At 34.0% G+C, this 9,740-nt stretch overlaps 1 protein-coding gene across 1 annotated transcript in view; it reads right to left on the bottom strand.

The window, feature by feature from the left end:
* The window catches only part of LOC134288002 (craniofacial development protein 2-like), a 366,803-nt gene that overhangs the window by 56,628 nt on the left and 300,435 nt on the right, over window positions 1–9,740 (bottom strand). The gene's annotated exons all lie outside the window — the stretch shown is intronic.

Genomic DNA, 9,740 nt, shown 5'->3' on the forward strand with positions numbered 1-9,740 from the left:
AAAACCCAGTTTAGTGGTAATGATTTTCTTATCTATTAAGATTCTTGGTGAAATTTCGGAAAGATTCCCTGAAAAAAACTAGAATAAATTTAAGAAAGGACACCGATTAATCCAAAAAGAAACTTTTGAAAAAATCTCAGATGTAAGAAACTCTTTCCTCGAAAAAATCTCATCGAATTCCAAGAGATAATCAAGCGGTACAAAAACCTAAAGGAATTCTAGAAGAAACTTCTTGAAGAATCCCAAGTTCTGTTTTAAGGAAATTCCAAGTGATTGTACAGGCGAATTCCTTGGGATTTCGTAGAAGTATCCCAGGAGTATTTTGGTTTGGTTTTGATTTTGCAGATTTTCGATGAGGTGTAAAATTCAAATATGCACATCAAGTTACTCTTAACAACAATTTTCCCGGTAATCATTCCAAATTCCCGGCTTTTTCCCGCTTTTTTCCCGGTCGTTCCGAATTCCCGTCTTTTTCCCGGTTTTCCCGTTTTTCCCGGTTCGGTGGCCACCCTGCAAAAATCTCCGTTATCGTTATCACCACAGCAGACGGGGTCCCAAATCGACCACGTCCTAATTGACGGACGACACTTCTCCGACATTATCGACGTCAGGGACCTATCGTGGCACTAACATCGACTCTGACCACTACCTGGGGATGGTGAAAATGCGTCAAATACTCTCCGCGATCAACAACCCGGGTAGAGGTGAAGTACTGACGATCAAAAAATGATATTGGCTTGATTGATATAAGAGATGGAAGATCTGAAAAGAAAATCTGAAAAATGTTCCTGGAACATCTAAACAATATCAAAATGTGATATTTCAAGATCAAACGAATAGCTTGCTGCTGAGCGATTCCAAGCAACAGCATCAAAATTAAGGAAAATTTTTAATTCATGATTTTCTATTGAACTGAAACTTTGCACAGTTTTTCAGTTCCATCTAAATCGCCATTTTTCGATATCAAATTTTTATTTAGAGCCACGACTAACTTTTCAAAAGGGTGTATGTGAAAATGGTTCAAAAATATTCAAAAATATGCACAGCAAAAACGGATTGTTCGATTGTTATGAATTTTTCAGCAAAGTTAGATAGCTAAATGGTGATTTCTAAGAAAATATACACTGTGAAAAAAAATCTATTTTATCATTGAAAAACATCATTTTTGTCACAAAAACTCAAATATCTCAAAACCCTATCTTTTTACCAAGTTGAATTTTTTAGGGAAAACGGTCCATTGTATTAGCAATCTACCATAAAAATTTGGTGATGGTAAACTAATAAACAAAAAAGTTATAACATTTCAAAAATTTCACAATTTTTACATTTAGTAAAAAAAATTTTTCTGTGTAAACTATTTCGGCCGGGAATCGTGATTTGATGCTGATTTTATTGTTCAGCAAAGTTAGATAACTAAATGGCGATTCCTAAGAAAATATACACTGTGAAAAAAATCTTTTTTAAAATTAAAAAGTATCATTTTTGTCACAAAAACTCAAATATCTCAAAACCCTATCTTTTTACCAACGTAATTTTTTAGAGAAAACGGTCCATTGTATTAGCAATCTACCATGAAAATAAACAAAAAAGTTATGACAATTCAAACATTTCACAATTTTCACATTTAGTAATAATTTTTTTTAGTGTAAATTATTTCGGCCGGAAATTGAAGTTTGATGCTGATTTTATTGTTAATGGCCTTGCGTGAGTAAAACAAGTTGTTTTTATTATATATTATATATACATATAATATAATATACTATGTACCGTAATGTTCCGATTTTATCACGCCCTGCGCGTTAGTCGTTTATTCATTAATTTGCTGTTACATTTGAGGACAAGTGTTTTCCCTCTTCTTCAAGATGAATGTTGAAAGCGTGTTTTGCAACGTTAAAAATATTGAAATGGGTATAGATGTTGAAGAATATTACAGGGCATTTTTGAAAAGGGGCGTAATTAAATTGTTTAAACAGATGTCGCTGATGGCAATTTCTCAGTTGTTGTCGTTTTCGAACTTCCTGCGCCCTGCTTTACCGATGATATACAGATGGCTCGTTTGTCAAATTCTAGACGGCAGGACGTGCAAATGCGTAATTTTGTACACAATGTGGACATTTGGTCATAACCAGTCTCTTTCAGTTTATCTATGGTGCTTTCGGTGAGATTTCGTAACTCTTTTGAACATTTTTTTTTTCATCAAACGGTCTACAAGAGAGCGTTGAGTTGAAGACCTTTGAGAAAGCGACTGTTCATCTTGTTCGTTAGATTATAATAAACAAAATCACTTATTAATTTTAACTTACTTGTTTGGTGTTGGTGGCTGAAGAAAAAAAATACTATACAATTTTTAATATTCATAGCGGTAGTATTTTTTTGTTTTTTTCGTGAGCATTGTCAGGTATGTATACAGACAAACAAACGTAACACTGGCGAAATTTTCATTGACCACGCCTTCAACGATCATTTTGAATCTTGGTTGTGGCTTTCATAACAAGAAGAGCGCCCATCGTTTTTCTTTGCGTTTGACGTTTCACACTAGCGCCTTCTGATGACGATATTGCACAACGCAGTGTTTCGTGAAACATTTCCACCAGGTGGTGATAGTGTGAACTGGGCGATGAATTTTCACTAAAATTGTTCTAGGCGTTTCGTCTGTTTGTCTGTGGTATGTACCTCTTATGCATTTGTTGTTGTTGAAGTTACTCGCATTCTTCCGATCATAAAGTCTGTTCTCTACACACTTAATTTTGATTACCGAGTTCGGTAATTTTTTGACGAGATTAAAACTGCTGAGCACCGAACTCGTTCAGCAAAAATGCATTGTTTACCTTTTCCATACGATTTTGACAGTTGTTTTACTGAGCCTCAGTAAAATCGATTACCGAAACTACCGAGATCGTACTGCTGTTATAATCTCGTCAAAAAAGTACCGAACAGGCAATTCAGAAATAAGTGTGTAAGAGGGATTTTTTTTGCGGATAAACTAGACGTATTCGCGTATAAAAAAACTTTTATTATACAGCTTTTGTCTTAAAAATAAACTCAATTCCATTTTTCTTATAATCAACAGCTTTTCAACACTATCAAGGGATTTTTTCACCAGTCACGTACAATAAAAAGTATGACAATCTCAATATTTTTGATCACAACACTGGATCGCGTCTAAGTTTCAAATAGATACTATAGTAATTACGAATAATCAAACTAAAGTATCATGAAAACAACTTGTTTAATTCAGGCGGTAGCCTTTACAATAAAATCAGCATCAAAATATAATTCTCGAAATAATTTACACAGAAAAAAATTTTTTTTTGTTACTAAATGTAAAAATTGTGAAATGTTTGAAATGTCATAACTTTTTTGTTTATCAGTTTACCATCACCAAAATTTTATGGTAGATAGCTGATATAATGGGCCATTTCCCCTAAAAAATTGAAGTTGGTAAAAAGATAGGGTTTTGAGATATTTGAGTTTTTGTGACAAATATCATATTTTTTCAAAGTAGAAAAAGAAATTTTTTACAGTGTATATTTTCTAAGGAATCATCATTTAGTTATCTAACTTTGCTGAAAAATTTATAACAATCGAACAATCCGTTTTTGCTGTACAGCTTTTAGAATATTTTAGAACTATTTTCGCATACACCCTTTTGAAAAGTTAATCGTGAGTGAATATGAAGGTTTAATATCAAAAAATGGCGATTTATATGAAATTGAAAAACTGTGCAAAGTTTCAGATATTTTTAAAATGGTCGCTCAGGATCGACTGACATGACTCCGTGGAATTCCTCTGCTATTGGTTAGATTTTACAAGATCTAAATTTGGTCTGATGATGATGTTCCAGGAGTAAATTTTAGATATTATTTTTAGATCTTTTATCTCTTATATCAATCAAACCAATATCACATTGTGATCTTAATATCATAATATGCTATTATCGAGCTCTTTTCCTCTACCCGGTCCCGCCGTCCGCCTTGGTATAATCTGGGACGACTGAACCAACCGCATACGCGCTGAACCTCGAGGACTGCTAGAGTACGATAAAAGCAGCAGCAACGCAGCAGAGACCAAGGTTGGTATGTGGAACGGAGCCGTAGGAATGACCAAATCTTCACCATGCGCAAACCCTCCAAAAAACCACGAATACCAAGTCCCAACACACCATCTGCTCATCGACTTCCCGGATTCTCCGGAGCGCTCATTAGATGGATCAAAGCAATGAATCTAGCCGGGGGACTGCGAAAAGCTGATGAACCCTCATGCCTGCTGTCTAACATCGCCCTGGAAGGTGTTATGTGACGAGCCGGGCTTAACAGTCGAGGCACGATTTTCACGAAATCCAGCCTATTTGTCTGTTTTTCGGATGACATGAATCTTCTTCTTCTTTGTGGCTCAACGTTCGCATTGGAACATGGCTTGCCTCTCTTCAACTTAGTGTTCTTAGAGCACTTCCACAGTTATTAATTGAAGAGTTTTCTTTGCCTGCCATTGCATGAGTTTGTACATACATTGCCAATAGACCATATGAATAAAGCTGAGTAAATACTCTTTACTCAGATCTCTCATGATGTTACAACATTGTAACATCACGCTACTAATTCCTATTTTTAACATACTTTTCCAATGAAAACTAACTGTTCAACAGATAATACTTATTGGAAATTTCACAAGGAATCTGAATATGTAAAAATATTTGAGGGTTTACGGTTGAATTTACAAGTTATAGTGAAAAATCTGACCAAAAAGACGTCAAAACGTTGTAACGTCACGGTAGAATGTGTCCTATTATTCTTCCAATAGGTACGGTAACCATAGTTAATTATGCATCGTTACTCTTCAAAATGGTAATGACTACTGTTACAAGTGTAGACCTGAAGTTCTGCTCTTTGAAGTAGTTTGATTGGTCTAAAATATCCCAGATGAATTTTGATATGATTCGTACAATTCCAAGGGGCTCATTGACAATAGTTGGATATATGATGTTAGAGATTGCAGTGAATATATTTACTGAGTACTGTAACAGATGTAGATGTCAAAAGCTTCACTCCAGGATATGTTGAACAACTTTGAATGTATGTAATATTAAATTTCATTAGTCTTCAAGCAGTTTCACTTACTATAGTTGATTATTCAACGCTACTCTGTATATCTAGTATGACTACTGTTACGAGTGTAGATCTGAGGTTTTAAAATCCAAGTTAGTTTGGCTGACCTGTATAATTCTAATCATGTCAATGAGCGGGCGGCTTCCAAATTTCTATTTGATTCACGGAGTACAGCAGATTATGCTATGTCATAATTTGTTGCTAAAACGAACAAATTAACTCCTGTAGATTTGAAGGAACAGTTTGGAAGAGTGGGCGTTGGCTTGACTAAAGTCTACAGTCCATACAAAACAAAATTCGTTTTTTTTGTATGGACAAAAACCTGAGATGGCCAAAAATTAGCTCTTAGACAGCACCTCAGTTATTTGATGTTTCTTTGTTGTCTTTAACGTGAGTCAACTGATGGGATACTCAGACACGGTTCCGGACCGTTGCGAGATTCGTTATATGACGAAGAAAGATTATCACGTATAGCTTCTTCAACTCATCAACATTAGCAGTTATGCTTCGTCAGCTGTTTTACAACGCATACAAACATCTTCAACCAGGGGGATGACACTACATTTCTCCAACAACAATAGGGTCCTGACCATGAACTACGTAGACTCTTAGATGGGGAGGGAAGGGTCTGGCCAAAGTCTACGATCTGTACAAATTTCGAAAACTTTGTATGGGCAAAAGTGTTAAAAAGGGGGGGGGGGTTCTGAGATGCCAAAAAATTAGTCTACGTATTTTATGGACAGCGCCTAGTGTATGGTTGATCCAAAATATGATATTCAAATTTACTTTTTAAATCAACTTTTCTGAATGCGGCATTTTTGTAGGTGTTCTTGTTTTAAAGATATCGAGATGAGTCAGGGTGAACAATATTGCAATACTTTTTGTGAGTCTATAATTGTGACGGGTAGTGTATATGTTATACTACCCCTATTTGAATAACAGTCTAATATTTGTTGGGTTTCCTATTCACATGTGACTGTTATGCAAATGGGGGAAGTATAGCAACTAACAGGGTGGCCACTCTGAGCGGCAAATAAAATTCCCGAGTTTTTCCCGGTTTTCCCGATAGCTTTTTGAAATTTTTCCCGATTCTAAAATAGAATGATTTACAGTGAAAATTAAACGTAACTTACTAAGAAAAATTTAAGAGAATTAATATTGAATATTTTCAAATCTTTGGGTTTTACATAGTATTCATATGAACTTGAAAATAAGTTTATAACTGATTTACTTAATATTTAGCTAAGTCATGTGTTGATTGTCTCGTATGCAATGATGGGCATTGAAGTTACGACATCTTCATTAAAGATTCTTAATTTAAATTTTAGGATGATCAATTAGTACAAATTATGCAGTTGCTTAAGCAAATAAAAATAAAAAGGATAATCCTGGGGGGCAGTGCTGAAAAATTCATTTCGTCATATCTAAATTCAATCACCTACAGCTTATTTTAGAAGCTGAACCAGAGAATATGGTATATGAAAAACTTGTGCGGCTAGACCAGTTCTGCAAGAAAGTCACGGAAAAACCGCTATTTTTCGAATATTTAAGGTAAATGTCACGGACTACCTTTGAAAAATGCCAAATGATATTCACCGTGAATATCATTGGGATTTTTCGAAGGTAGTCCGTGACATTTACCTTAAATATTCAAAAAGTTGCGATTTTTCCGTGGGGGGGTGGGCTGTCGCAATTCTCAGAGAATACACTATGATTATAGGATTTACGAATCTAATAGTAAGTGGATTTCTTAGTAATAGTCCAAAAAAAAATCTTGGTAAGTTCGTTTGGGAAACTAATAGGGAATAACAGAATGCCCAGAAAAAAAATATTCTGAATGGACTTCTGGCGGAATATCTGGAAAGATTAATCGTGAAAGAATTTTGGAAACGATTTTTAGAAAAATCTTCCGTGTAGTATTTGTGATGGTCATTTTTAAGATAATTTGATAGAAAACCAGTGGCGAACTTTATGGTATTATAAATGGCTACTACAGAAAGTCAGGCAGGTTACTTAGACTGAAATCGTAAATTCTAGGAGAAATTTGAGAGATCAAAGAAATCTTAGATTTTGTCTGATAAACGTCTAGCTTTCAGTTATTTCTTCAGCGATTGCAATATGAAGTTCTCAGAGATTTAATTTTTGATCACATTTTCAGATATGTCAAGAATTTCTCCAGAAATTCCTGAAAGATTAGTTTTTGAGAAATTATTTCCCCCAAAATTTAGAGGCAGATTCATTATTTGGGATTTTTTTATTTCCATAAATCATACAACTATATTGCTCCAGATGCTTTTGAATACTCACTGAAACTCCCGCGAGAATTTCAATTGGTAGTTTAACTAGAAACTACGAAAACTCCAAATTCTCGAGAATTTGCTGAACCAAGAGTTTTAGCAGGCACTTTTGCTAAAGCTTCGCCAAAAAGGGATTTTTCCGATAACTTACTCCGGCTTTCTGCGAACATTTTTTTTTTCACCAGTTCAACAGATGAGTACATCAAAGCACTTCACGAAAAACAACAGAAATCTTTCATACAAAATATTAGAAATACTTTTATGAACTACACTAGGCGTGCTTTGAGGAATTCCATCAGATATTAAAAATCCATTTAAATATTCTTTCAAATGTTTTTGACTAACTATTTTTAAATTGTAAGAATGTTTTCACCAGAATTACTCACCTAGGTTTTCATAATTTTTATTTGAATTTCTTCTTGCAGCAATTCATTCATGCATTCAAAATTTTATCAGCATCCTATCCAAATTTTCTCAATGACTTTTCGCTCAAAGGACAAAGGCTATATCAAGTATTCTCCTAGAGATTGTACAAGGATATTTCTTTAGAAAGAAGTTATAATTTTTGTTTTGTTTTATAAAACTTTTATAGGACGCTTGATGTTTTCTGGAACATGTACATCCTCAAATGCATAAGTGTCATATGAATCTATAAATTTTTGTATGTGTCTCAACCAGTCTATCCACCAGAATGTTCTTTAGAATATCTTTAAAATTGTTCAAATTGTGCTGTTAGGTAACATCACTATGATTAACTTTACTTGTCATGAATCGACGATAAGATATTAATTTCCAAGAATGGTTTTTACGCCAGTTCACCCACTATGTTATTATGTTCAACAGTTGTTAACTGTTAACAACTGTTAACCCACAAGTTCCCGTACTTATGATTCTGAAGACTGTACAAAATTTAGAATTTTGGAAATTCCCGGTGACTAGCAACAATTCCCGAGGTTTTCCCGGTGGTTTCGAATTCCCGAGCTTTTCCCGGTTTTCCCGAAGTCCCCGACTGGGTGGCCACCCTGAACTAAGCAAATTTTCGGAAAGCCTGTAAAAAGTTGAACATTATTAGTAAATTTAGTTGTTGCTTGAAGAAAAAGACAATTTCTCACGCTTTTTGAACAGTATTCGCGCAGCTTGTAAATGTTTAAATGTAAAAAAATTAGCGTATTTATGGTATTTAAAAAATATAAAAATACTGATATTATATTGAACAATTCCACATAGTGTGTTATTTATCATTTTGCTTTTTACAGCGTTACAGGGACAGGGTACAACGTTCTAATCTAAAATTTTATTTGATTAGATAACATTATTCTTGGTCTTAATCTTGTTAATTTGAGTCATTGTTGATGGAAAAATCAGACTTTTTCTGCAAAGACACTATTTTTTTTATTATGTTTCACCAACCTTAAGACACTTATTCCATTACGATATCAAAACGACTAGCGCCATCTCGTGTTCGGAGAAAGAAACTTATGACAGCGAATGCTATCACTGACTGTAGTTCTAGATTGCATCAAAGAAGCACGGGTGAGGGCTCGCTCAAATAAAACATTACACGTTATCTGCCTATTTTACACCCATCCTTCCTTGCAAATTCGCTTCTATTTTATGTAGCATGTTTGGAAAGATTTTTTTTTTTCGATACAGGAGAAAAAAACTGAAAGCGTAAATTAAAGAATATTTAAACATCTATAACATATAATAGCTAATTTCATCAACAATATTATTTATTATTATTAACATCTTTATAAAAAATATTTGTAGTCCTAGGCTGGCTCATCTCTGAAACAACAACAATATTAATTATAACTTTATTAAACACTAATAGATAGATTACAATAGCTAGTTCTACAACTCGCTAAAACAATATTTCAAAAGAACCTAAGTTTAAAAGGGGTCGTGTAAACTACTACAATAATATCAAAACTTTGAAGAATAAATCAAAAACATTAAATGGAAAAAAAATAAATGAAATTTACATAACATAGAGAAATTAAAAAAAAAAGAAAAGATGATCTTGGATAAATATTGTTTATGAGTGCACTTCTTCAGCACTAAAATGAGGAGTGAAGCATTTATTTAATGAACTTGTGATTGCTGTGATTATTTTTTAATGAAGTCGTACCTCGAATTATGAAGAACACAAAGCTTAAGAATAAAACATATTTAATGCTTAACAACATTATTTTAATATTCAATTCTATGAACGTTGAAATTTTTTGAATATCCTTGTGGCGAAACACATCACAAACTACGTCAACCCCTCCCCCTGAACGCGTTACGTAGTTTCCGAAGGCACCCCTCACGAAACGACGCGCATCAGCAGATTGCG

Source organism: Aedes albopictus, chromosome 2 (assembly GCF_035046485.1).
Source record: "Aedes albopictus strain Foshan chromosome 2, AalbF5, whole genome shotgun sequence".
Classification (NCBI taxonomy): domain Eukaryota; kingdom Metazoa; phylum Arthropoda; class Insecta; order Diptera; family Culicidae; genus Aedes; species Aedes albopictus.